General features: G+C 45.7%; 1 protein-coding gene across 4 annotated transcripts in view; it reads right to left on the bottom strand.

Moving 5' to 3' along the window:
- The window catches only part of SGCD (sarcoglycan delta), a 607,498-nt gene that overhangs the window by 394,102 nt on the left and 187,356 nt on the right, over positions 1-26,040 (bottom strand). Inside the window, exon 3 of one of the 4 annotated variants that reach the window (XM_056517168.1) lies at positions 24,818-24,980. The exons of the other annotated variants lie outside the window; for them this stretch is intronic. The gene's annotated coding sequence lies outside the window, so the exon portion shown is untranslated. The remainder of the gene's footprint in view (positions 1-24,817; positions 24,981-26,040) is intronic. 4 annotated transcript variants of the gene reach the window in all.

Here is a 26,040-nt window from a genome sequence, read left to right as displayed (position 1 = left end):
GAGCAACAGACAAACATCCTGCTGCTCCAATCAGAGCTCACATCACCCTGGAATTAGGAGATAGGCTTTCAATATCTTTTTCCTTCTCTTACTTATTGGACAAACCCTCCATGTCTCTTACCATTGGAAAAACACCAGTTTAATTAGGAGATATGTTACAAAAAAAGGGGGTGCCACCCCTTGTAGATGCTGCTCTAGGCACTAGTCCTCCATTGCCTAGTGGTAAATATGGCCCTAGGGATAAGATGTAATAGCAGACAAGGCCCAACAATCTAAATATCAAATAAAGTTTTGGAATAGTATTAAACAAAAAAGTCATACTCACCTTACCAGTCCCCCCACCTCTACTGTTGGGATGTTTGCTAGATTACCTGTCAGTCTCTACTTACCGATCCTTTCAAACACAGGGCACATGAACTCTGCAGCCAATCACTGCCTGTGGCGAGTAAGTGCTAAAGCCAGTGATCACATGCTCTGTGTCAAGACAGGTAGGAATTAGAAACCAGACAACCCAATTTACATACATACATACAGTGGCCCTCATTTGCTATTGCAAACAGTCATGTTTTGTTGGGTTGTGCACCAGAATTTGTGCCAGAATTGAAAAAAAAAAACAGATTATCTGTCCATTTTACTAAGAAAAGCTGAAAAAGGGGTGTGACCGTAGGGACAAGGGGGCGTGTTTCTGAAATTTTCACAAAAAACCCAACATATTTACTAAGGTTTCCACAAAAAAATTGGTGGATTTCAGGGAAACCCGACAGATTGGAGCATGTGTAAAAAAAAATAAGCAAAACGTAGGGAAAGTGGAAAATGTAGGGAAACCTTAGTAAATACCGTGGAAAATAAATTGTAGGGAATTAAAACCCACAAAGAAAACTACACAACACTCTTAGCAAATCAGGGCCAGTATGTGTGAATGATATTAGCGGCTCTATTCAGAAGTGTTACCTTCTGAGCTCTGGACTTGAGACGAATGGCTCTTGCAAGAGCGAATTATGCTTATCTAACCACTCATTTGTATTCTACAGAGTAAATTGTCATACTTTCTTAGGGCACTGTCTGAAACTCGTCTTGTGACAGACGGCAAGGAAGAAAAAACTTGACTTCTTTGTTAGCTGTGAAGCACACGTGAACATGTCAGAGTAAAGAATGGAGCATGTAGAGAAGTGCCAGGCAAAGAATTATTGAATTCAGCCAAACTTTTTTTTACTGCTGTGTGTCAGCTCCAGCTTTGAAGAACTAGAAATATTCCCTGTAATATTCATTTTTCTATTATTCGCGGGTATATAAAAGTCATTCTTCATCAAGTGAACACTGCTTCTTGAGTACACTAACAGGGAGCACACTGAAAAGGGTATATATGAACCCTAACAGAGAATAGTTAAAAAATGTAAAGGCATACAGTACACAGAAATAGGAAATAATCACCAATGTAGAGCCATGTACCCTGCACTTACCCCAACGTATGTTTCGCGCTGCTGCGCTTCGTCAGGGGGCGTGCACGCCCCCTGACGAAGTGCAGCAGCGCGAAACGTACGTTGGGGTAAGTGCAGGTGGTACATGGCTCTACAAAGTAGGGATCGACCGATATCGTTTTTTTAGGGCCGATACCGATAATCGGTGGAGGTTAGGGCCGATAGCCGATAACTTATACCGATATTCCGGTATAAGTGATCGGCTATTAATCCCGCCGCGACACCGCTGCAGATCATTGATTTAAAGCGGGCGCTTTAAATCAATGAACTGCAGTGGCTTTTGCGGTGCCATAGGCCGCCGCCGCCACCCGCTTCTCTCCCCCTGCCTGTCCGGGGGTCCTGAGACCTATCACCGCCACCGCTCCCCCCTCCACTGCCCCCCCCACCACGACCGCCGCCGCCGCCAGACCGCTCCCGCGACCGCCCCCCAAACCCGCCGCACTGCGACCAACCCCCCGCACCGGCCCCATTGCCTCCCCCATCCCCGGTTTTATAATTACCTGTTCCCGGGGTCCACTCCACATCTGGCTCCGGTGGCGTCCTCCTGAACTGTCACTGTGCGCACTGACGGTGACGTCACGTCGCGCACGTCACTCATCATTGCGCACAGCGTAACGCAGGACTCAGCAGGAGCAAGAAGTAGCGTGGGCTCCGGGAACAGGTAATTATAAAATTATGGGGGAGGCAATGGGGGTGGTACGGGGGGAAATGCGACGTGGTGCGGTGCGGTGGGTCAAGGGGGAGGTCGCGGTGCGAGGGGCGGGGCATTATCGGCTTATCAGCAAGGTAATTGCCGATACCGATAATGCCCAAAATCGTGATTATCGGCCGATAATATTGGCCATACTGATAATCGGTCGATCCCTACTACATAGGTGATTATTTCCTATTTCTGTGTACTGTATGCCTTTACATTTTTGAACTATTCTCTGTTAGGGTTCACATATACCCTTTTCAGTGTGCTCCCTGTTAGTGTATTTGTGCATACATATGTACCTGCTTTCATTCAGTTTCCCAATGTGTGCATCTGTATCCCCTGCTTTTTACTCAGTTCTGTGTACTGTGTCTATGCATTGTTTCTAAAGTATGTGTTTCTATGTATTTTCAATAAAGCTTTATATACTTTTGCATTCTTTCTTGTGTTGCTGAGTATTGAATTTGGGTGGTTAATACTTTGGTTGTCTCAGCAACCTACAACCAGTTCGTTCATGTTTTGGTGCCCATCCAATGTAGTAGCTACAGGGACTGCAGGGGTAATAGTTGCACCTAGACCCTTTTTCCCAAGGGGGCAAAGGGAACACTCTGCCACATAAGAAGTGCAATATTACAAAGAGCATATAGTAGGTTGGGCCTCTGTTACACATTTTTTATTGAAGAACAAGCCCTGTCCACATGGTTGGTGATATCATCGAGCTTGTTGACCATTTTGAATGTTGTGTTTTCTCCAGATCAACAGCTTAGTGTGATCTCTCCAATTATTGCACAAAAACAGACCAAGTAATGATAAACCCCAGAAGCACGTGATCTACTCTATGGTCAGCTTCAGTAGGGGTAGCTTGTTACTGGGCATCATAGGCTTATTATAATATACTATGGACCTCCCCAAAGAATCTCCTGCTTCGGAAGTCCACTTGTGTTGGCTGCTGAGAAATCTGTATGGCAATTGCAAGAAATTCGAAATTTCTGGTTATATTTTTGATATTCCCATGTATCCAATCCGTTCGCATATTCTTTTGAGTGACCAAAATCAGCTTTATCTTTTCTTTTGATTAGAATACAGAGAAAACATAACTAAACTATTCTCTAATTCTATTTCTGAGCACAACCTATGAATGAATTGAGTACATTTTTCCAGGAGCCTAGACGGCATTACGTAGTAAGAGGTGTGGAGATGCCAATCAAAATCTTAAGTGCCCTTTTGAGAACTTTTCCTATGTGCATTAATCTTCAGTTCTGCAGAGAGTTAGCTGTATTGATTCAACCTATTCTGACCCTGCTTGCCAGACTACTTTTCATAATGCTTGATGGCAGCAGGGCGGTGGTGTTGGTAGGCCAAACTTCTATCTCTACGTTATTTCAACACTCCGACTCCTTCATAAATGCCTCATGTATAAGTCATAACAAGTAGGGGCCTTAGATCGGAAGAACATAACGTATCATTTTATAATTAACATTTCTATATTTTTATGAAAGTAAATCTGCAACAAGCTATGCTTTTAAAGGAAATCTGTCATCAGTTTTACCTGCACTAACCTGTCGGTACAGTCAGGTAGTGTAGATGACACTGATGACAATGATACTTTACTGGTCCCGCTCTGTGCTCCGGTTCTTCGGCTATCCTCTTTGGCAACTTCTGCTCCGTTCCCGACGAATGCTCCGCATGAACGGAGCTTAGTGATGTAATCGCTGCTGTTTGCTAGCAGCCAGACCAGCAGAGAACAGCATTGGTAATGTCACTAAGCTTTGCCCATGCTCCAAGTCAGGCCCGATGCAGATACCAAATAGGATAGCCGGAGAACCACAGCATGGAACGGGCCTAGGTAAGTATCATTGTTAGAGTCTACGGACAGGTTAGTGCAGGTGAATTTGATTACAGATTACCTTTAATTAATTATTATGCCATAATAACATACATATGCTTATATTTTAAAGCTGGAGTTGATGTAGGGACGTCTCTATCAACTCTGACATGTCTGAGTTTATGACAATACTGTATACTCATTCTTCCTGACCTGACCTGGACACAGGTTTCTTTGCCTACATCCCTGCACCATACCGTATTTAGGTTCCGTCTGACTTTCATAACCAACCCTAGCTCGACTTAGTAGGCTCTTTTTTTTTATTTTTTTATTAAAGGTTTTTATTAAAATTGCATTTTTTTCAAAAGTGCAGACATTTGGAACCCCAACAGGGAGGAAAGATACAAAGCAGAGATAACCCAGACTGTAGAGGACTCTGTAGCGATCTGGGCCACCACAAATGGGCCATTCTGGGAGATTGCCGACCTCTCCAATCCCAAGTCAGACTGGAAAACATGATGTAATGGCAAATAACAATGGAGCATAGGGTGAGAGAGAGGAAAGTGATCCTTGAGTTGGTCAAAGGACATAGATATATTCTCAAGGAAAAGATGTGACACCCTCCTTAGGCCCACCCTTAGGCAAACCAGAGAGAAAAAACAAATTGGGAAGCCATGGGGTGTCCCACACCGAAGTATACTGCATAGCACCAGAGAGTTCTGACTCACTAGGCTTTACCATCATCACAGACTGGGATTCTTTACTGTAAAAGCAGTAAGACTATGGAACACTTTGCCACATGATAATGTGATGGAACTGCCACCTCTAAATTTTATCACCAAAAAGCAAACAAACAAAAGTGAAGGTAAAGTGTGCAAAACCAAAATATACAACACAAAAAAGGGCACCAACAACCATTTATCAAAATTCAGACAATCTTTATTCAAAAGTTATATAAAATAGATCCATAAAAATGGTAAGAGCACCTTGCATATCAAAGGATAGTGTACTAAAGTAAGGCTTAACAATGGCACTACATGGTAAATGCAAACAGAAAATATAGGCTAACATATACCGTATTTATCGGCGTATAACACGCACTTTTTAGGCTAAAATTTTTAGCTTAAAGTCTATGTGCGTGTTATACGCCGATACACCCCCAGGAAAGGCAGGGGGAGAGAGGCCGTCGCTGCCCGCTTCTCTCCCCCTGCCTTTCCTGGGGTCTAGAGCCCTGCTGCCGGCCCTTCTCTCCCCCTGGCTATCGGCGCCACTGCCCGTTCTGTCCCCCTGACTATCGTGCCGGCGCCCCATTGCTGGCGGCGATAGCCAGGGGGAGAGAAGCGGCGCCGACAGCCAGGGGGAGAGAAGGGGCAGCGGCACTGACATCATGCGCCGCGCCGTGCAGCGCATAGCATCAACACAGGGGACGCACGCCGGAGGCCTGAAGCAGCGCAGACCCGACCCCGGCAACAGGTAATTATGCAACCGGGGATGGGGGGAGGCAACGGGGCAATGGGTGCCGCTGCCCCTTCTCTCCCCCTGGCTGTCGGCGCCGCTTCTCTCCCCCTGGCTATCGGCGCCGGCACCGATAGTCAGGGGGCCAGAACGGGCAGCGGCGCCGATAGCCAGGGGGAGAGAAGGGCCGGCAGCAGGGCTCTAGACCCCAGGAAAGGCAGGGGGAGAGAAGCTGGCAGCGACGGCCTCTCTCCCCCTGCCTTTCCTGGGGGTGTATCGGGGTAGACACGCGCACACACGCACCCTCATTTTACCATGGATATTTGGGTAAAAAAAAATGTTATACCCAAATATCCTTGGTAAAATGAAGGTGCGTGTTATAGGCCGGTGCGTGGTATACCCCGATAAATACGGTATCTGAAAAAAGTACAATGCAAACATGGGCATGATAAAACAATACATCCAGAAATTGTGCTTTTCATGGTTTTGTTTTGCCTTTTTTAAAGGGGTTGTGCGCTGCCCTGCCTTTCGAAGCTTCGCACGCAGTGTCCGGAAGTTCATTACTCGAGCGCTGTGTGCAGGCTTCCGTTTTCGCGGCCGCCGTGCGTGACGTAACGCCCGGCCCCCTCGTGACGTCACGTCCGCCCCCTCAACAAAAGTCTATGGGAAGGGGGCGCAACCGCTGTCACGCCCCCTTCCTATAGACTTTGGTAGAGGGGCGGGCGTGACGTCACGAGGGGGCCGGGCGTGAACACGGAAGCCTGCACACAGTGTTCGAGTAATGAACTTCCGAACGCTGCGTGCGGAGCTCCGAAAGGCAGAGCAGCGCACAACCCCTTTAAAGGGGTACTCCGGCCCTAAAACATCTTATCCCCTATCCAAAGGAAAGGATAAGATGTCTGATTGCAGGGTCACGACTATGGGCTGGAGTATCGTGACATCAGGACTCCGCCCCCATGTGATGTCACTCCCCACCCCACAATGCAAATCTATGGGAGGGGGTGTGGCGGCCATCACGCCCCCTCCCGGCAGACTCCAAGGCTGCAGTGCTGCGTGCAGCTCCCAGAGGTGGGTGCCACATGCAAGATAGCCGGGGTCCCCAATGGCAGGACCCCTGCGATCAGACATCTTATCCCCTACCTTTGGATAGGGGATAAGATATCTTAGGGCCGGAGTACCCCTTTAAAAAAGGCAAAACAAAAGCATGAAAAACACAAGATGAAATGTTATACCATGCAGAGTCAAACAGCGTGCACCTGCCCCAATGTATGTTACGTTATGTGTGGTTTCATCAGAGGGCCCATCTAAATTTTCACAACCTGCTAAATATTGGTGTTGTTATCAAGCTTGTTGACCTCCCTGAATGTTCTGTTATCTTCGGATCAACAACTTAGTAGGAACTCTCGCATTATTGCACCAAAATATCGTCAAAACTGACAAAGTAATGATAAACCCCAGCAGTAAGTGACCTACTTTATGGTCAGCTTCAATAGGGGTAGTTTGCTGCTGGCCATCATAGACCCATTATCATATAAAAGAATGGACCTCCCGTGGTATCTCCTGATCTAGTGGTCCACTTGTGTTGGCTGCTGAGAACACTGTATGGCAAGAGCATCAATTTGAAATTTCTCGTTATATCTTTAATATTCTGATGTATCCAATCTCTTAAAATAATCTTCAGAGTGATCAATATCGGCTTTATCTATTCTTTTTCATATTTTTCAAAACACAGAGAAAACATCGTGCTGGGATTGATGACGGCATTTAGATCCCAAATTATTCTCTAATTCCATTTCTAAGCACAACCTGTGAATGAGTTGAGTGACCATTTCCAGGAGCCTAGACTGCATTATGCGATGAGAGAAGTGGAGATGCCAGTCAAACTCTAAAGTGCCCTTTTAAGAACTTTTCACTTGTGAATTAATCTTCAGTTCTGCAGAGAGTTAGCTGTATTGATCCAACCTATACTGACCCTGCTTGCCAGACTACTCTTCATAATGCTTGATGGCAGCAGGGCGGCGGTGTTGGAAGGCCAAACGTCTCACTCCTCTTTATTTCCACACTCCTACCCTACTCCTCCATGAATAATAATAGGTGATAACAAATAGGGGTCTTAGATTCAGCTTCCTTTGGATCAAGACAGTAAGTAGGCTTATGGGTTGAACATGATGGAATATTTGCTTTTTTAACCTTGCCAGCTATGTAGCCACATCTGCTTGTTTTTCAGTATCCCCAATTCAACTTATCCTAACTTATCCCCAACAGGACATTACAGCATCGGTTTTCTGTTGTTGTTGCATTTATCTCTGTGTATTCTGATTCTACATATACCACATGCTATACAGGGAATCCAAACACTGGACTAGCTTAGGACACTGAAGTCCTAGAATCCAAACAACGGACTAGTTTAGGACACTGAAGTCCTGGAATCCAAACACTGGACTAGCTTAGGACACTGAAGTCCTGGAATCCAAACACTGGACTAGCTTAGGACAATGAAGTCCTGGAATCCAAACATTGGGGACTAGTTTAAGACACTAAAGTCCTGGAATCCAAGCACTGGACTAGCATAGGACACTGAAGTCCTAGAATCCAAACACCGGACTAGTTTGGGACACTGAAGCCCTGGAATCCAAACACTGGACTAGCTTAGGACACTGAAGTCCTGGAATCCAAACATTGGGGACTAGCTTAAGACACTGAAGTAATCCAAACACAGGACTAGCATAGGACACTGAAGTCCTGGAATTCAAACATTGGGGACTAGCTTAGGACACTTAAGTCCTGGAATCCAACCACTGGACAAGCTTTGGACACTGAAGTCCTAGAATCCAAACACTGGGCTAGCTTTGGACACTGAAGTCCTAGAATCCAAACATTGGGGACTAGCTTAGGACACTGAAGTCCTGGGACTAGTTTGGGACACTGAAGCCCTGGAATCCAAACACTGGACTAGCTTAGGACACTGAAGTCCTGGAATCCAAACATTGGGGACTAGCTTAAGACACTGAAGTAATCCAAACACAGGACTAGCATAGGACACTGAAGTCCTGGAATTCAAACATTGGGGACTAGCTTAGGACACTTAAGTCCTGGAATCCAACCACTGGACAAGCTTTGGACACTGAAGTCCTAGAATCCAAACACTGGGCTAGCTTTGGACACTGAAGTCCTAGAATCCAAACATTGGGGACTAGCTTAGGACACTGAAGTCCTGGGACCTGCCAAGTACTTCAACCCAAACCTCACAGAAATAGAATGGTGCTATAGGACGATTGCCTCAACCATACCCCTTCTTTCCTTGAGTATAGCAGGAACCGAATCCTTTAAAAAAAAAAAAAAGATTTAAATATAAATGATTTAAAAGATTAAGCAAAATAGTTATGTTTGGATGGTTGTGGAATACTATATAAAACTATACGAGGGGAGATTTATCACAACCTGTCCAGAAGAAAAGTTTCTCAGTTGCCCATAGCAACCAATCAGATCGCTTCTTTCAGTTTTGAAAAGGCCTGTGAAAAATGAAAGAAGCGATCTGATTGGTTGCTATGGGCAACTCAGCAACTTTTCCTCTGGACAGGTTTCGATAAATCTCCCCCTATGTCTTTTAGGATAAAATCTGCAGTACATAAGAAAAAAAGTTAAAGACCAATAACCTACCAGTTTGGGTAAATAACTTCAAAAACAGCATAAACACAGAAGTAGCCCACTGTTAAGTATTCTTTCTGACCTTATGCCCGCTGACCACACTGGCTCTCAAACTGTGGCATGTCTCAATGGCATCAATGAGTGCAAGTACTTAGTAGAGACCCCTAACTGTTCACATGGATTATATAGTGTTTTTCAAAAAGCAGCCTGAACTAGCCATGCTTCCTCGTACAGCGGGATTATCTTGCCCCGTGTAGAAGTACAATGCCGCCACATCGTTTTAATGCACTTTGAGCTAGACACAGAGAGAACGAGGGTGAGAGGGCGAGAGAAACCATCGCCTCGTATGATATTAAAGAAATCTTACATTATTACAGGCCATCCATTCAAAACAAGGTTATCTGGTGTTCTCTTTCATTAAAAAATGTGCAAAGCCATGACACATACAAAAGAATAGCTTCTTCAAGTAGCCGCCTCTTCACGAGAGACCCAGGGCTTAATAACATTTAATCAGATCCTAAGTGTAATAATGATGAACACAGGGGTTGACGTGCGAAGGAATGGGATGGAAGCCGGACCGCTGATTTATTCTCATATTCACGCAATAAAGCAGTGGTCTCTTAAAAGCTTTGAAGGTAAACAGCAGTGGATCATTTAGTCCCAACGTTGCTAAAGTGTTTAGCCATAGCTGAAAAAACCACTGGAGAACTAACTGCACCTCATTACTGGCACTACTGAAAATTGCTCTGATACAACTGCCCCCCACCGCGGACACTGATTTAGGTCATGCTTGGGTAGCACTTTCCTATGAACCTTTATGTTAACCATTGAAGCCGCGAATATGGTTTTTGATTTTGTAATTTGGATAAGATTTCCAGTACGGGTCAAGGAACCTGAATTTATTCTGGTCATGGAAATCATAAAAACCACCTACCGTATATACTCGAGTATTAGGCATTCCAAATATAAGCCAAGGCCCCTAATTTCACCCCAAAAACCTAGGAAAAGTTATTGACTCGACTATAAGCCTAGGGTGGGAAATATATCATCCCCCCCATGTCATCATCGCCCCTGTCATCATCCAGACCCCCATCATTAACACCCCCATCATCATCACCCTGTCATCATCACCCTGTCATTATCACCCCCGTCATCATCACCCTGTCATTATCACCCCGTCATCATCCCCCCCTTCATCATCACCGCCTGTCAATCCCTTCTCAGTGGTCTTCAACCTGCAGACCTCCAGATGTTGCAAAACTACAACTCCCAGCATGCCCGGACAGCCATGGGCATCATCCAGACCCCCTTTTTTTTTCTACTCACCTCCCCTCGGTGGGAAGGAAGGGTGAGCTGGTCCGGGCCGTCCATCTTCGGCCATCAATGCTGCAGGGACCGTCCGGTGGGGAGGGTTAGTCGTTCCGGGCTGTTCATCTTCTCCAGGCCAGCCCAGAACTAGTGACGTTGCGTTGACGATGACGCACAGGGATGTCCGTGCGCAGCAGACGCCCGTGACGTCCCTGTGCATGAACGTCCCTGTGCGGTGGCATCAATGCCAGGTCACTAGTTTGGGGCCGGCCCGGAGTGGAGAAGAGGGCCTCCTGGTGAAGATGGACAGCCCGGAACGACTAACCCTCCCCACCGGACGGTCCCTGCAGCATAGATGGCCGAAAATGGACGGCCCGGACCAGCTCACCCTTCCTTCCTACCGAGGGGAGGTGAGTAGAAAACAAAAGGGGGGTCTGGATGATGACGAAGGCCGCAGTGGTCTTCAACCTGCGGACCTCCAGATGTTTCAAAACTACAACTCCCAGCATGCGCGTACAGCCGATGGGAGTTGTAGTTTTGCAACATCTGGAGGTCCACAGGTTGAAGACCACTGAGAAGGGATTGACAGGCGGAGATGGACGGCCGGGACCATCCCCTCACAGATAAGCCAGAAACGTTTTTTTGTTCACTCGAGTATAAGCCGAGGGGGCGTTTTCAGCACGAAAAATCATGCTGAAAAACTCCAGTATATACGGTAATATTGGATATACCACTCAGTTCATAGAGAAGAAGGTTTGCAACAGCCGCAGGCCCACTGGTTGGGAAACACTACTCTATGCTATCCCTTCCCAACATTATTGGATATTACAGATTGGATTAGGAAAAGAAGGAACACCTGTATCAACGCTGAAATGCAATGCTGAAAAGCTGACAAAATGCTGAGTCCTATCTCCAGTGTAGAAAGGGCTTTAATTGGAAGCATCAAGCTGACACAGGTATCAATATCAGTATTTTCCTTGTCCATAAATAATGAGACAAAAAGGTGAGAGGCGCACGGGGTAACATGAAACCTTTATAAAGAGCTATCAGCCTGCCGATCCGAGCCCCGAGGAGCCTTCACACAGACATCAGGACCGGGTTCTGGCTTAATCAGCTCCGAAAGAGAACAAATTAACTTGTACTACAAGAAGGAGGATGTGCGTAGAGAAGAAAACAACCAGCACAGGCCACAGAACACTGACATGGAGGGGATCGGGCTTCACAGGTTCCTATCACTGTCTGCCTACCCAATCCTGACAAATCTGTTCTAGTAAACACATGTATTACCCATCAATAACAATTCTGGAACTTTTTTGTAGAACTAAATGGTACTGCTCATCAGTTACTCCTCCTGTAAGTATAAGAAAACTAACAACTGGGCATTACCATTCTACTTGTCTGTGGGGCATGTCCACATCCATCGTCCAATAAGAGCGGAGAGGACACATACATTAGGTAACTGTCAAATATTATGTGGATGTATCCACAGCTAGTGACAACGTTGGGGTCATTTTTCAAACATATCCAAGTTTTGTCTCGGCCTGAAAAGTGCTGCAAAATATGCTTCTCAGTTAAAATTTGTACACGCCCAGCAATTGACTAGAACATAGTCACTAGCTGACTACACTCAGGACATTGAAATGAATGGGGCCGGTACCTGTTCGAGCATGGAAACATTGGCATGTTATTCTGATGTATGTTGTGAACGAGCCCTAAGATGTGACAAATCTATTGACTGATACTTGACGGAACCATGATATTTAAAATTTTTTGGTCAACTTAAAGGGGTACTCTGTCCCTAGACATCCAAAAGAAAGGGGTTAAATGTCTGATCTCGGCTTCGGCATCCCACACATGCCTCTTCAATGCAAGTCTATGGGAGGGGGCGTGTCAGCCATCAGGCCCCCTCCCGTAGACTTGAATTGAGGGGGCGTGGCTGTGACATCCTGAGCGGGCGTGGCCATGATGTCACAAGCTTCCGGCACTCTGCCGCTGCACCCGACCCTCTCAACGAATGCTGGGTGCAGCATGGAGATCACGGGTGTCCCCAGCGGCGGGACATGCGCGATCAGACATCTTATCTCCTATCCTTTGGATAGGGAATAAGATGTCTAGGGGCGGAGTACCCCTTTAATAAAGCTAAATGTTTTCCTTCCCCATTTTGGGTCGGACTGGTTGGAAGTTGTACTCTATGGTTTGTAATCTTTTAGAAACATGTGCATTTAGTTAGAATAACTTTAGAAAAGTCTCCTTTGTTCAGAAATTTATACATTTAGTTAGCGGCACTCCAAGAGAACTGAAGATGTGTTCGCCAAGGTCACTGGAGAAGAACAGTGACCTTCTTCCATTATCTTACATGTTCATAAAATCAACAGTGTTAAATCCATCTTTTATCATAAAGCACCTATATGGAATCCAGATCCTGAAGTAAATAAAATCTTCTTCTTGTCAGTCAAATGCATCGTACTCTGGACAAAAGGTATCTGGAAGGTAGATACTGCAGCAGAGCTGCTACTTACACCTCAAGAAAGACGTTTCTTCTTATCAATCCAAATAAATATTTGCAGCGGGCTGGAGCTAGAATTAAGCCTCTTAGTGCTATGGCTGCACAGTACTCTATAAATGACCTAGTTTGTTGACTCATCCTAAGACATTTAAAGCTGCAAACTAGAGATTGTCTGGAGGGCGGTGAGAGTCTTCTGCAGCGAACAGCCACGGTTACCGCCGGTTCCATCATTAGCTTAGTGATTCTATAAATGGAGCAATACAAGAAATTCAACTGACATAAAAAAAAACTACTCAGATAAGTTATTATAAATATTGCCTGAAAGAAGGTAAAGTCCCTAACATACTCCTTGCCGTCTACGAAAGAGTGCTAGCAACACCATCAGTGAACCAATAATAAAAAAAAAACAGCACCCATGGTAATCCACATACTTTTTTATCAGCTTTAATAAAGATTATGATCCATACAACCAACACATTTCCATACACCCAGCACATGCTCTTCATCAGGGATACACTTAATAGTAATACCTTGATCCTATTGGAGTGGAGGGGATTTAAAAAAAAAACAAAAAAACACATGCATTTTCAGGCCTACAAAAGATGCAAAGTTTTGTGTAAAAATTTGTCACTTTTTGCATCAGTCTCAGTCTCACTTTTAAAAAGTAGGCTGGGCTTAATTATAGGGGGCTCACCCCAAGAATGGTCAAGATGATAAAATGTTGTCATAGCACTGCATAGGAGGAAGGAATTTCACCTATGGTCATCTTTACCAACTGGGACCATGAATAAACTTTTCCTCCAGTGTGTGGCCCATATGTACCATTATCCCAATTTTTGGGGATTGCTCTTGCTTTGTCAAGCTTGAAATAATGGAAATATAAAGGTTAACCTAACGGTCAATGCTACTCTCAGCATGACATACATGACAAAGCAACATTCCACAACATGTCGAAACAGGTTCCTGCTGCAAGTATATGACCTTAACCTGGCCACAAGTATTAGAAATGCTGTCTGAACCCACCGGTTTCAGTGGAAGCATCAATAAAATAATGTGTATGGTGGCCTCCCAATCCTCCGCTTCCTGAGAGTCGTAGAGGTGGTGCTTAGCTGCAGCATGCACACCTCCTCCCTCCCCCCCCCCCCCCCGCAACCCTGCATAATTGATGTACAAGGCTCAGTGCTGGAGGCCAAACCCAGTACAATTATGAAGGTTTGGTAGGGTAGAGGAGGGAGTAGTAGTGCATACTGCAGCTCAGCACCACCTTCGGCTCTTGAGCTTATAAGAAAAACATAATTTTATAACTATGTAAACAGCCATAAGCTAAAAGACTGGTATAATTTAGTTTATTTTATCAGCTTTTCTGCCCATGTCTGCAGCTCTAAGCAGGTTTTAGAGTTGACAAATTCCCAACTACTTGTAAAGAACCAGAACCTACTTGAGCTGGGGCCCTTCTTCGTGTCTTTTCTGTCTATTGTTTCGCCCAGCCAATTTTATGTCCTCCCACTGGCTGGAAATAGTTAAGGCAATATTCTCCTTCAGTGAAAGATATATTTTCACTCCCCATCCAGCCGGCAAGGTGGAGAGGTCCTATCAGCTTAATTTATTCTTTCTCAACTATATAAAGACATTGGAAATTTGAATTTTCAGTATTATTATTATTGACTACCTTCATTAATCACTCTAAAGGACCTTGACACAGTTTCAAGCGGTGCGAGTCTACAAAGCGTAGGCAATATTTTTTCTTTACTACACTTTAACATTTTTTTTATAGAAGTCCAGGAGGGTTTAACCATGCCGTATAATAAATAAAGCTTTAGGGGTGCAACCTGTGGCACACAGGGCACACCAGCCATCACTGCTAGATGACTATACAGTGGTCCCTCAACATACGATGGTAATCCGTTCCAAATGGACCATCGTTTGTTGAAACCATCGTATGTTGAGGGATCCGTGCAATGTAAAGTATAGGACAGTGGTCTACAACCTGCGGACCTCCAGATGTTGCAAAACTACAACACCCAGCATGCCCGGACAGCCAACGGGAGTTGTAGTTTTGCAACATCTGGAGATCCGCAGGTTGAAGACCACTGGTATTGGAGGTTATACTCATGTGTCCCCACCGCTCCGGACCGTCACCACTCGTCACCGCTGCCCTGGATGTCGCCTTCCATCGCTGTCACCGTGTCCCCGAGGTGTCCCCGACGCTCTGGCAAGGCCTCTGCTTCCCCGGCATCCTCGCTCTCCGTCGCCGCCATCACGTCGTTACGCACGCCACTCCTATATTGGATGACGGGACGGCGTGCGCATCGACGTGATGACGACGATGGAGAGCGCCGACGATGGAGGGGATCCCGAAGAGGACGCGCCGGAGCCCCGAGGACAGGTAAGTGATCGTCAGCGGACCACACGGGGCACCATAAACAGCTATCCGGTGGCAGCTGAAGCAGTCTGCGCTGCCGGATAGCCATTTATGCGATGGCCCCGACATACAAAAGCATCGTATGTTGATGCTGCCTTCAACATGCGATGGCCTCTGAAAGGCCATTGTATGTTGAAATGATCGTATGTCGGGGCCATCACAGGTCGGGGAGTCACTGTACTAGATAGTCTGGTGTCCAACTTCTGTGACCACCATGCAACTTAGGGCTCGTTCGCATGGCCATTGTGCTCCACTAAAGGGAGCTCCACTGGTCAGGTCATTGGAAGGAAGGGAGTTTAGAAGAGAAAAAAAATAGTGTAGGTCCTATTTTTTTTGCCGCTCAACTCCTTAAAAATACTGGATACCTGATGGACCCAATTCAAGTCAATGGGATCCAGCGGACCCAGCAGTGTCAGCTTTGCTCCGACCGGTTCAGGGTCCATTCAGCACAAAAAAATAGAGTCAAATGGACCCTGAAATTGTCGGAGCACAATGGACGTGTAAACTTAGCCTAACAGGTGTTTCTTGGACTTTTTCAGTGATGTTCTTCAGGATAGGCCATCAATATCTTATATGGTTGGGGTCCGACACTGGGCAACCTGCTAACCAGCTGTTTGTCAAAGGTGCGGCACCAAATTTAGAAGTGACGTTTCTGGTTTATTGCAGCTGCAATCCTACGGTATTGAATGGAAAATGAACAGCAGCAACCCAGCACAGCACAATGTATAGAGCTGTCTGCTTTTGGCTATGTTCACTGTGTATTGTGGGCATCGATGCTCTGGCAAGCAGCTAATTTCTGGGTTATCTTGAGGCTTGGCCCTCAACAAAAAGTCCTAGAAAAACCCTTGAATGGAATCTGTCTGATTGAAATAACAGTCCAGTCTGCAGGCACCATGTTATAGAACAGGAGAAGCAGAGCAGAATGATATATAGTTTTGTGGGTAAAGTTTCAGGATAACTTTTCTTTTTTTAATGGAAATCTCTGCTCATTCTAGGCTAAGAGTCAAGTGGGCGGCCCTACTCAGTGATAATCTGATAAGGCATGGGTACGCTTAGTTGCAGTGTTATTGAAAATGGCAGACCATCCAAGCAGAAGGTGACAAATGCTCCAGAGCAAAATGTGTAACAGGGTCCCTAACTACTATATGTAGGTAAGTAGATAGATAAATATGAGGTATGGATATTTATTGCACTGAGCACATGAGGGGAGGTGCAGAATGTGCAGCACCTAAGACCTTCGCTGAGGGGAACTGGTAGCAGTCAAATGTGTCTCCATCAGGACAGTGTGAGAGGAAGCAATTAATGGTTCCAGTCATAGGAGACTCCTCATAAGCAGGAAGGCCGTCAAAGCTGTCGGGTAAGAGCTGCTGATGGCTTCCTGCTCCCTGTCTGTGTCATTAACAGATTAAGGAGCATTTTTCCAGTGGGGGGAGCTTGCCCCCCATCCTTTTCAACACGACCATGGATGCACCCTTATTTAAGAACCTGAAAGAGGCAAAAAGGTGCATCTGCTCCATATAAAGATTTTTCTTTGAGGCCTAAAAGCACAAGAAACATCAGGCATGTGTAATGACATATATAGCTTGCAGAGTACAAATCACGCTTCCGTTACTATTAATTCCCTGCCCAGGAACATCCACTTGGCTCACTGACAACAAAAAGTCTTCTAGGAAACTATATGATGAAACCAGTGTGTGGGTGCAGGACTTGATTCCAGCCTATTATAATGGCTTCTGTCCAAGCCTCATTTCCACAATCCAAAAAACAATACTGGCAGACGTAGCGCGGCCAATCGATAGAACGCTGAAATTTCATCAGAGCTCAAACTGGTATCTGCTTTGCACTCTGCAAAAACCAGGAACAATCTATTGATCTGCTCTCTATGCTGCGAGGAAGTTGCAACATTGCATTGATTAGATATGTTCTGTTATGAGACCGTAATGCTGCGAGAAGGTTGTCTTCATTCACTCATATTTATTTGGCGGAATTCACACAGTTACAATGGGTTTATACAGTGGATCTAAGCCTAGGACATTGTACTTTATCTAGTAGGTTGGCCCCCTATATATAAATATATATATATTGGTCATAACATAAAAACCTTGTGCTACCAAACAGCTCTGAGATGGACTCTTGACACAAGACTCCTGACGAAGGCCTGTGGTATTAGGTACCAGGATGTTAGCAACATATCCCAAAGATGATCAATTGGATGGAGATCTGGGGAATTTGGTGGCCGAATGACCACTTTGATCTCTTTGTCATGTTCCTCATTCCTGAACCATTTTTGCAGTGTGGTCATGACATTATCCTGTTTAAGAGGCCATTGTCATTAGGGGATTCTATTGCCACAAAGGGGTGGTCTATACAATGTTTAAGTAGGTGGGACATGATGCCAGTACGCAAGTTTTCATGCAAAACATTGTTCAAGGTATCAACCAACCCCGATCTGCTTGTTTTCCCATAAAGCATCCTGGTGCCATATCTCCTTCAGGTGGCACCCACCAGTCCACCTGATAAAAAGAAAATGTCATTCATCAGAAAAGGCCTTGTTCTCCAATAGTTCTATTCTTCTGATCTTCATGGCCCCATTTCAGGCACTTTCAGCACTGGACAAAGGCCAGTATGGGCACTCTGACTGGTCATGGTTACGCACCCCCAGCTTTAACTTCTTGAGCAATTTCTGTAGCTTTCTCTGAGATTCAACAAGAATTCTAGTCTTCCTTGGGTGTCCATGACGCTGTCTTTAGTTCACAAGGTGGCATTTCTTGGACTATCAAATACCACCGAATACCAAGAACACCCCACAAGGCCTGCCATTTTGGAGATGCTCTGACCAAATCATTAAGCAAACACAACTTAACGCTAGTCAAAGTCGTTTACACCCTCAAATTTGCTCATTTTTCCAGCCTCCAAAACATCAACTTCAACCTTGACATGTGTTATTAGAGCAGGATAATCAATGTTGTTTATTTCAAATCACTTTAATCTTATGGCGGATCTGTGTATATCGGGCAGCTGCAGATACGACTGTGTAGCAGTGACACTGGGGATGTCACGGTGTTATTGATAAGGGTCACAACTACATCTTCGCATTTGAGTAAGGATGACATAATAGGCTGTAGTCAACACTATGGAAATACCAGCTATCAATCACCACAATGTCACTGCCATTTGGTTCTTTGCAATGATTTTTTTGTTGTTTTCTTTGGCATTATTAAAAAATGTTTGTAAATTGTTCATTAAAGGACATCTCCAGTCTTGAAAAACGTATCCCTTATCATAAGGATAGAGGATAAGTTTCAGATTGTGGGGGGTCCGACCACTGGGACCCCCCCGCAATCTCCTGTACGGGGCCCCGGCCGCGGGAAGGGGGCGTGTCGACAACCGCATGAAGAATCGGCTGACATGCCCCCTCAATAAATCTCTATGGCAATGCCAGAACGCTGCCTCCGGCAATCTCCGGCTCTGCCATAGTGCTGTATTGAGGGGGGGGGGGGGGGGGGGGGGTCAGCCGCCACTTTGTGCCATGGTCAACAAGCGAGCCCCCTTTCCCTGTTTCTGACTGCTATTTGTCATGATTTGCCTGGCATAATCTGCCACACAGCTAATATGGAATAAAATGTGTATGGCTGCATCGATCATTCATCAGACAGTCATTTGTTCCACTTTGTTTGTGCTTGTTCCACATATGGCCATGTTAAGGCTGGGTTTCCATTTGTCGTTTATTTATTTATTTATATATATATTTTTTTTAACTGCTCTCCAGTTTTTGAGCCAAGGCAGAAATGTAGTCAAAAGGAATGGGAAACATAGTAAGGACTTAGGTCGTGTTCACACAATGCAGGTGGAATTCCACTGCAGAAACTCTGCAGTTTGCACAGAGCAGCCGAATCCCTTTGAAAACAATGTAACTCTGCAGCAAGCGGAATTTTAGCAGAGTGGGCGAGACCTTATCCATCTTCCTGTTGGATCCACTTCTGGATTTGGCTCCAAAGCTGCAGTGGCGGCTTTCCAAAAATCTGCCCAGTGGAAACTAGGCCAAAAACGTATACAGTGATCCCTCAACTTACAATGGCGTCAACATACAATAGTTTCAACATTGTAACATCTGGACCATTGTAACTTGAAACCAGACTCAACATACAATGCTATGGAATCTGTGAAACTTGTCAATGGCTGGAAGAACCGACCAATCAGAATGGATATTTCACTGGTAAAACCCCTGTATTACTGAAGCGCATGCACTGACTGTTGTCTGGTAGCGCCCCCTACAGTACAGGGAGGTATTATATGTTCTGTACTCTTTACCTGTGCCAGGGTTAGCTGCTCCTTTGGACATCAGGTGGGGACGGCTTAATTTTCCTTTTTTAGGACATAGCGTGTTCTGTACAGGACCCTGAAGAAGCTCCTGTCCTCTACATAGACCAGTGTTTCCCGAATAGGGTGCCTCCAGCTGTTGCAAAACTACAACTCCCAGCATGCCCGGACAGCCTTCAGCTGTCCGGGCATGCTGGGAGTTGTAGTTTTGCAACATCTGGAGGCACCCTGGTTGGGAAACACTGACACAGACAGTGATTTACAGCTCCCAGCAGATCTTTCTTACTCTTATATGTAAGGACTTGTTTTATCTATATTAGTTATCTACTTATTTATCTTTAATCCTCACTTTTTCCAATTTTTGGATGACATTTTGGTGGCTTTAGAACCAATTACCAGGTTTCCATAGAGTTCTGGTCTCAACATACAATGGTTTCAACTTACAATGGTCGTCACAGAACCAATTAATATTGTAACTTGAGGGACCACTGTATACACATAGATGTCTGCTATCTGATTCCTCCATTCTTTTTTTTTCAGACCTTTTTGCATATTGCCCTAGGCCCAACCTTCACAGTGGTGCCTCCAGGACTTTTCATGTCCCTGACTCTCTCCTACAGTGCAACATTCCATTTCCTATACTCAAGACCTTAAAAGAAATCTCCTAAAAACTTCTTAAGCTAGGCATAGGTATGGCATAGACCAGATTCAGCCAAACTGGTTACAAACCATCATGTAGCTGGGAGGCTTAGCAGGTAAGTGGTATGTCAGCAGCGACCATATGCTGTTTCCTTCCGCTGAACAGGACTTTGGCCTCTGGCTGGAAAAATAACTAATTTAGCAAAAATAATTGACTCATTAACATTTTTTGAACTGTGTTTTTTAAAGTATTTATTTAACAAAATACAGACTGCATTTGTAATTCTGATGTTAATACATACCTGACATACCACAGTTACTCACTGGATCATGCAGATTCTTTACATTTATTTTTCATGTGTCTAGCTTCTGTATTTGGCTCACAAATCCCTCTCTTCTGCTGCTCACTCATTCTGTCATCCACTACTCATGAAGGGGCGTGTCTGAGGCAAGCACTGAGCCCGCCCTCATTTACCATGCATTCACTTCCTCCCCCAGTCTGCCGTGCTGGGTCTCCTCCTCCAATCACTGCAGGCTGATCTGTAACCCACCACTCTGTTTGCAGACAGGAGTCTAAAAGACAGGACAGGAGTGAGCACAGAGGAATGCTAGTCCTACACCACTTCCTGGACAGTGTCCCAGACTGTGCTTCAGCTGTTAATGCAGAGAGAGACTTTAACGGGGGTGTCGGCTTTGAGAGGCGCAGGTCACAGGACAATCAAGGTAGGTAAAAGCAAGGGTAGTTTATTCTCCCAGCATGCAACGCGTTTCACTGCATCTGCAGCTTCATCAGGCATGCCTGATGAAGCTGCAGATGCAGTGAAACGCGTTGCATGCTGGGAGAATAAACAACCCTTGCTTTTACCTACCTTGATTGTCCTGTGACCTGCGCCTCTCAAAGCCGACACCCCCGTTTAAGTCTCTCTCTGCATAACCTCCTGTTCTGCCGGCTTGGCTGCGGACACTTTATGCGCTCACCATTATTGTGTATGGGGGTACACAACAACCAGTTGTCAGTATATACCTCTCCACCTCACAGGTCTCCCATTTATCACACCATGGAGCGCTGTATCTTTTGTCTTTTCTAGTGTGCTTCAGCTGTGACAAAGATGATGATGCAGCCGGACAGGCTTATGTTCTGGATGGTATAGGGACCCCTAGTGGTGATTTTTCTAAGCAATGATTTCCATCAAAAAAATGTTTTTTACTATTTAGAGCCAGATACTGAAACATATTTTCAAAGCAGAATTTAATTTCTTATTGTAAATTTTCTTATTAGAGACTAATGTGGAGGTTCTTGTGTATGCCTTGTGCATACCTGTTTTTTAGCTGATGAGGAAGGCATGAGTAAACCTCCCTACTGGATGCAATTCCTTTACTAAAAGGATTTCCTAATGCTGCCTACATTTTTCATGAATCATCTGGCTGTTCAGAGAGGGAGGGTGGGGTGTTTAATTACTGCACCTGGTCATCTAATAAAGCTGCTGGTGCTAAAGTTCAACCAGGTAAACAGACTAGGCTAATAAGTGGCTTTTGCTTAGTTCACATCATGTGCAGTTTTGATGCGTTTTCTTTCTCAACGTGCATTTATTTAGAGAAATTGCCATAAGGCAAAAGTGATTTGACCTATGATCACAATTGTGGTGTTTTATAAAGGGAACTGTATAACTACTATTTATCCTTATCCCATAGAGATAGAAGCAGTATACAGATAGAGCTGGAGAGGGGAGGTGTACAACTTCTACATATCCTGATCCCATAGAAATAGCGGCATTGCAGCAGCAGTATACAGATAGAGCTGGAAGAGGAGGGGTATGACTACTATATATCCTGATGCCATAGAGATAGCAGCAGCAGCAGTGTACAGATTGAGTTGGAGAGGGGAAGTATATAATTATTATATAGCCTGATCCCTTAGAGATAGTGGCAGCAGTATACAGATAAAGTGGGAGAGGGGAATGGTATAATAGGTGCTGTGTACAACACAAATAGAGAAACACAGCCGCACATCCACCATTTGTATTTTGATCTACTTGTTTCTCAGCATAATTTAAAAAACAAACAGGTTGTTAGTATACATGTCACGTATACTCGCCATGTCAAGGCCACCTAGTCAGAGTGGTGTGGTGCTGTGCGGCGTCGATTGCTGTCGCAGTACCATGTCTATGGGGAGGCGCAGCCCTGGGACTTTCCCCCAGTGGGTCATTCCCCCTGTGGGCGGTGGTGTTGCCGCCCAGTGCTAGACCATTTTATGCTAGGGATGTTAGGGACCCACTACTTACAGGTGGCCGTGACGTGGCTAGTGGGCTTGCACTTCATGATCATAAACAGCCTGTTAGTTTAATAAATGTTGCTGAGAAGCATTAGATAAAGGTGCATGTTGTGGATGTGCGACCATGTCTGTTTTCTCTATTTGAATTCACACACGTATAATAGGTGCCAATATCCCCTAGGGGTGACAACTTCCTCTGACACATGAAACACCGTGATTTTCTGTGGGTCAGGCGGTGATCACATGACCTAGTCGCAGCAATGAAACACATGGATGCAGCTGATAGCGCTGTAGAATTAGTGATGGTGAATACTAGGGATCGACCGATTATCGGTATGGCCGATATTATCGGCCGATAATCACAATTTTGGGCATTATCGGTATCGGCAATTACATAGCCGATAAGCCGATAATGCCCCGCCCCCCGCACCGCCCCCACCGCACTGCGACCGCCACCCCCCCCCTCCCCCGACCTGCCGCACCGCGACCGCCCCCCCGACCCACCGCGTCACACCCCCCACCGTAGTGCTGGGCGGTATACCGGTATGTATTTTTGCCCATACCGCTATACCGGTCGGGCCCCTCCCCCACCCTCCGAGTCAATAAAAAAATTCAACTTACCCATAATGGGGGTGGTCCGGGCCATCCATCCTTCCTGTAGTGTCCGGCGGCATTCCGGGTGGAGGGTGAACCGGTCCGGGCTGTCCTTCTTCTCCGGGGGTCATCTTCTCCACTCCGGGCAGGCTCCGGCCTAGTACGCTGCATAGATGCCGCTACGCCGTGACGTCAGGTGCGTCGCTGCGCACGGGCGTCACTGCGCAGCGGCGTCTATGCAGCGTACTAGGCCGGAGCCTGCCCGGAGTGGAGAAGAGGACCCCCGGAGAAGAAGGACAGCCCGGACCGGTTCACCCTCCACCCGGATTGCCGCCGGACACTACAGGAAGGATGGATGGCCCGGACCACTCCGACAGGTAGGGGGAGAGAAGCGGGTGGTGGCGGCGGCGGCCTATGGCACCGCAAAAGCCACTGCAGTGCATTGATTTAAAGCGCCCACTTTAAATCAATGATCTGCAGCGGTGTCGCGGGGGGATAAATAGCCAATAACTTATACCGGAATATCGGTATAAGTTATCGGCTATCGGCCCTAACCTCCACCGATTATCGGTATGTGCCCTAAAAAACCAATATCGGTCGATCCCTAGTGAATACGCACGATACAGGTAAAAAAATGATCTCTGAAGTGCTTCTCTGACAACATTTAGGGAGATGCTTTACAGCAGCCACACGGACCATAGGGATAGTCTGAAGCTGACTAATCTTAACGACTGCATCGGATTTTGCTCAGTTTCGTACTGTAAAGTGCCATGACATACGGCGATACTAACAGAAGTAATAACCATCATAATATCTGACAACTGGAAAAGTTCCAACATGGGAGAATATAAAATGTGCAATCTATGGGAAAACGTAGCATGCGATCACAACAACGTGGAAGAAAAAAATGGGAACAGATGTCCGATGGGGAATACACCTTTATATCTGTTGCCATTCCCGCAAGCGATGTGGATACACAGGAGCGGCCGTAAATGGAAGAGAATTATGCATCAGATAGGAGCGAGATGTACTCATATACATAAAGTATTTGCTACAGCTTACGGTATTAGTCCTGTGCAGGCAAAGTTAGCTTCAAATAAATATTGGATTAGCAGCGCCACGAATGTATTAAATTAAAAGGTAATCGTCAATGTAAGATACGGCATTAGAGGAGGACAGCTAAAATGAACACGAGATAATACATTAGCATAGAGTTGGCAGCCGCTATAATAGATTACATTTGCATAAGAAACACGCCGATATTAAACTAACAGTGGAAATACATGGCTTGTTGAAGACTTTGAATTAGCCCAGGATAAACACAGTGGGGGAGATTGATCAAAACCTGTGCAGAGGAAGAGCGGTGCAGTTGCCCATAGCAACCAATCAGATTGCTTCTTTCATTTTCCACAGGCCTCTTTAGAGGCCTGTGGAAAATGAAAGAAGCAATCTGATTGGTTGCTATGGGCAACAGCACCACTCTTCCTCTGCACAGGTTTTGATCAATCTCCCCCCCCCCCCCGTGTGCATAAATATGACACCGCCATATGACAGACAGCGTATGCGGCTTCCGAAACATGAAGAAAGAGACAGACACTGATTCTTTCACATTGCAAACATCAAAATGACTGAAAGGGAGATGTGAGAAGCGCTTACTGTCTCTTAAAGGAGTTGCTTCATCCCGACTACCGCTGTTAGGATTAAGGCCGGCCCAGCGTTCAGTTGATCACCAGGGGTCCGGAATCTGAAACCCTCCCCGATCAGTGGGAAATGTTCTGCCTAGTTATACATTTCTTCCACAAGGGTCCATTGTATTCGGCTGTCAAATTTTAAGTAAAATTTAAATTTGAATTGTACAAGTCTTTATAAAAAATACTTTCAATTTTACTTTAAATTGGCACTGTCAGATTCAGAATCTTTTTATATATTGTACATCTTGGCACAATATTAATCTTAATAATATACAGTGACCCCCCCGACCTACGATGGCCCCGACATACGATCATTTCAACATACGATGGCCTCTCAGAAGGCAGCATCAACATATGATGCTTTTGTATGTCGGGGCCATCGCATGAACGGCTATCCGGCAGCGCAGACTGCTTCAGCTGCCACCGGATAGCCGCTTACGGTGCCCCGTGTGGTCCGCTGACAATCACTTACCTGTCTTCGGGGCTCCGGCGCGTCCTCTTTGGGATCCCCTGCATCGTCGGTGCTCTCCATCGTCATCACGTCGCTGCACATGCCGTCCCGTCATCCAATAGGAGCGGCGTGCGTAGCGACGTGATGGTGGCGACGGAGAGCGAGGATGCTGGGGAAGCAGAGGCCTTGCCGGAGCGTCGGGGACACCTCGTGGACGCGGCGACAGCGATGGACGGCGACATCCCGGGCAGAGGTGACGAGCGGTGACGGTCCGGAGCGGCGGGGACACGTGAGTACAACTTCCTATGCCAGTGGTCTTTAACCTGCGGACCTCCAGATGTTGCAAAACTACAACTCCCAGCATTCTGGGTGTTGTAGTTTTGCAACATCTAGAGGTCCGCAGGTTGTAGACCACTGTCCTATACTTTACATTGCACGGATCCCTCAACATATGATGGTTTCAACAAACGATGGTCCATTTGGAACGGATTACCATCGTATGTTGAGGGACCACTGTACTTCTTAAGAAAATGATATCTCCCTTTTAAAAATATCATGGCTTATAAAAAAAAAAAAAAAAAAAAAAAAAAAAGACCACTAGGGGTCAACATAACATCCAGAACATAATCCTGTCTGGCTGAAGCATCATCTTTGTCTCAGTTGAAGAAGAGACTGGGGCAAAGTCCATGAAGTTAGGGCAGGACTAGCACTGCTCTGTGCTTACACCTTTCCTGTCT

Source organism: Hyla sarda, chromosome 4 (genome assembly GCF_029499605.1).
Source record: "Hyla sarda isolate aHylSar1 chromosome 4, aHylSar1.hap1, whole genome shotgun sequence".
Taxonomy (NCBI): Eukaryota; Metazoa; Chordata; class Amphibia; order Anura; family Hylidae; genus Hyla; species Hyla sarda.
Note: the sequence above shows the minus strand (reverse complement) of the source record. Positions and strands in the feature narration are given on the sequence as shown.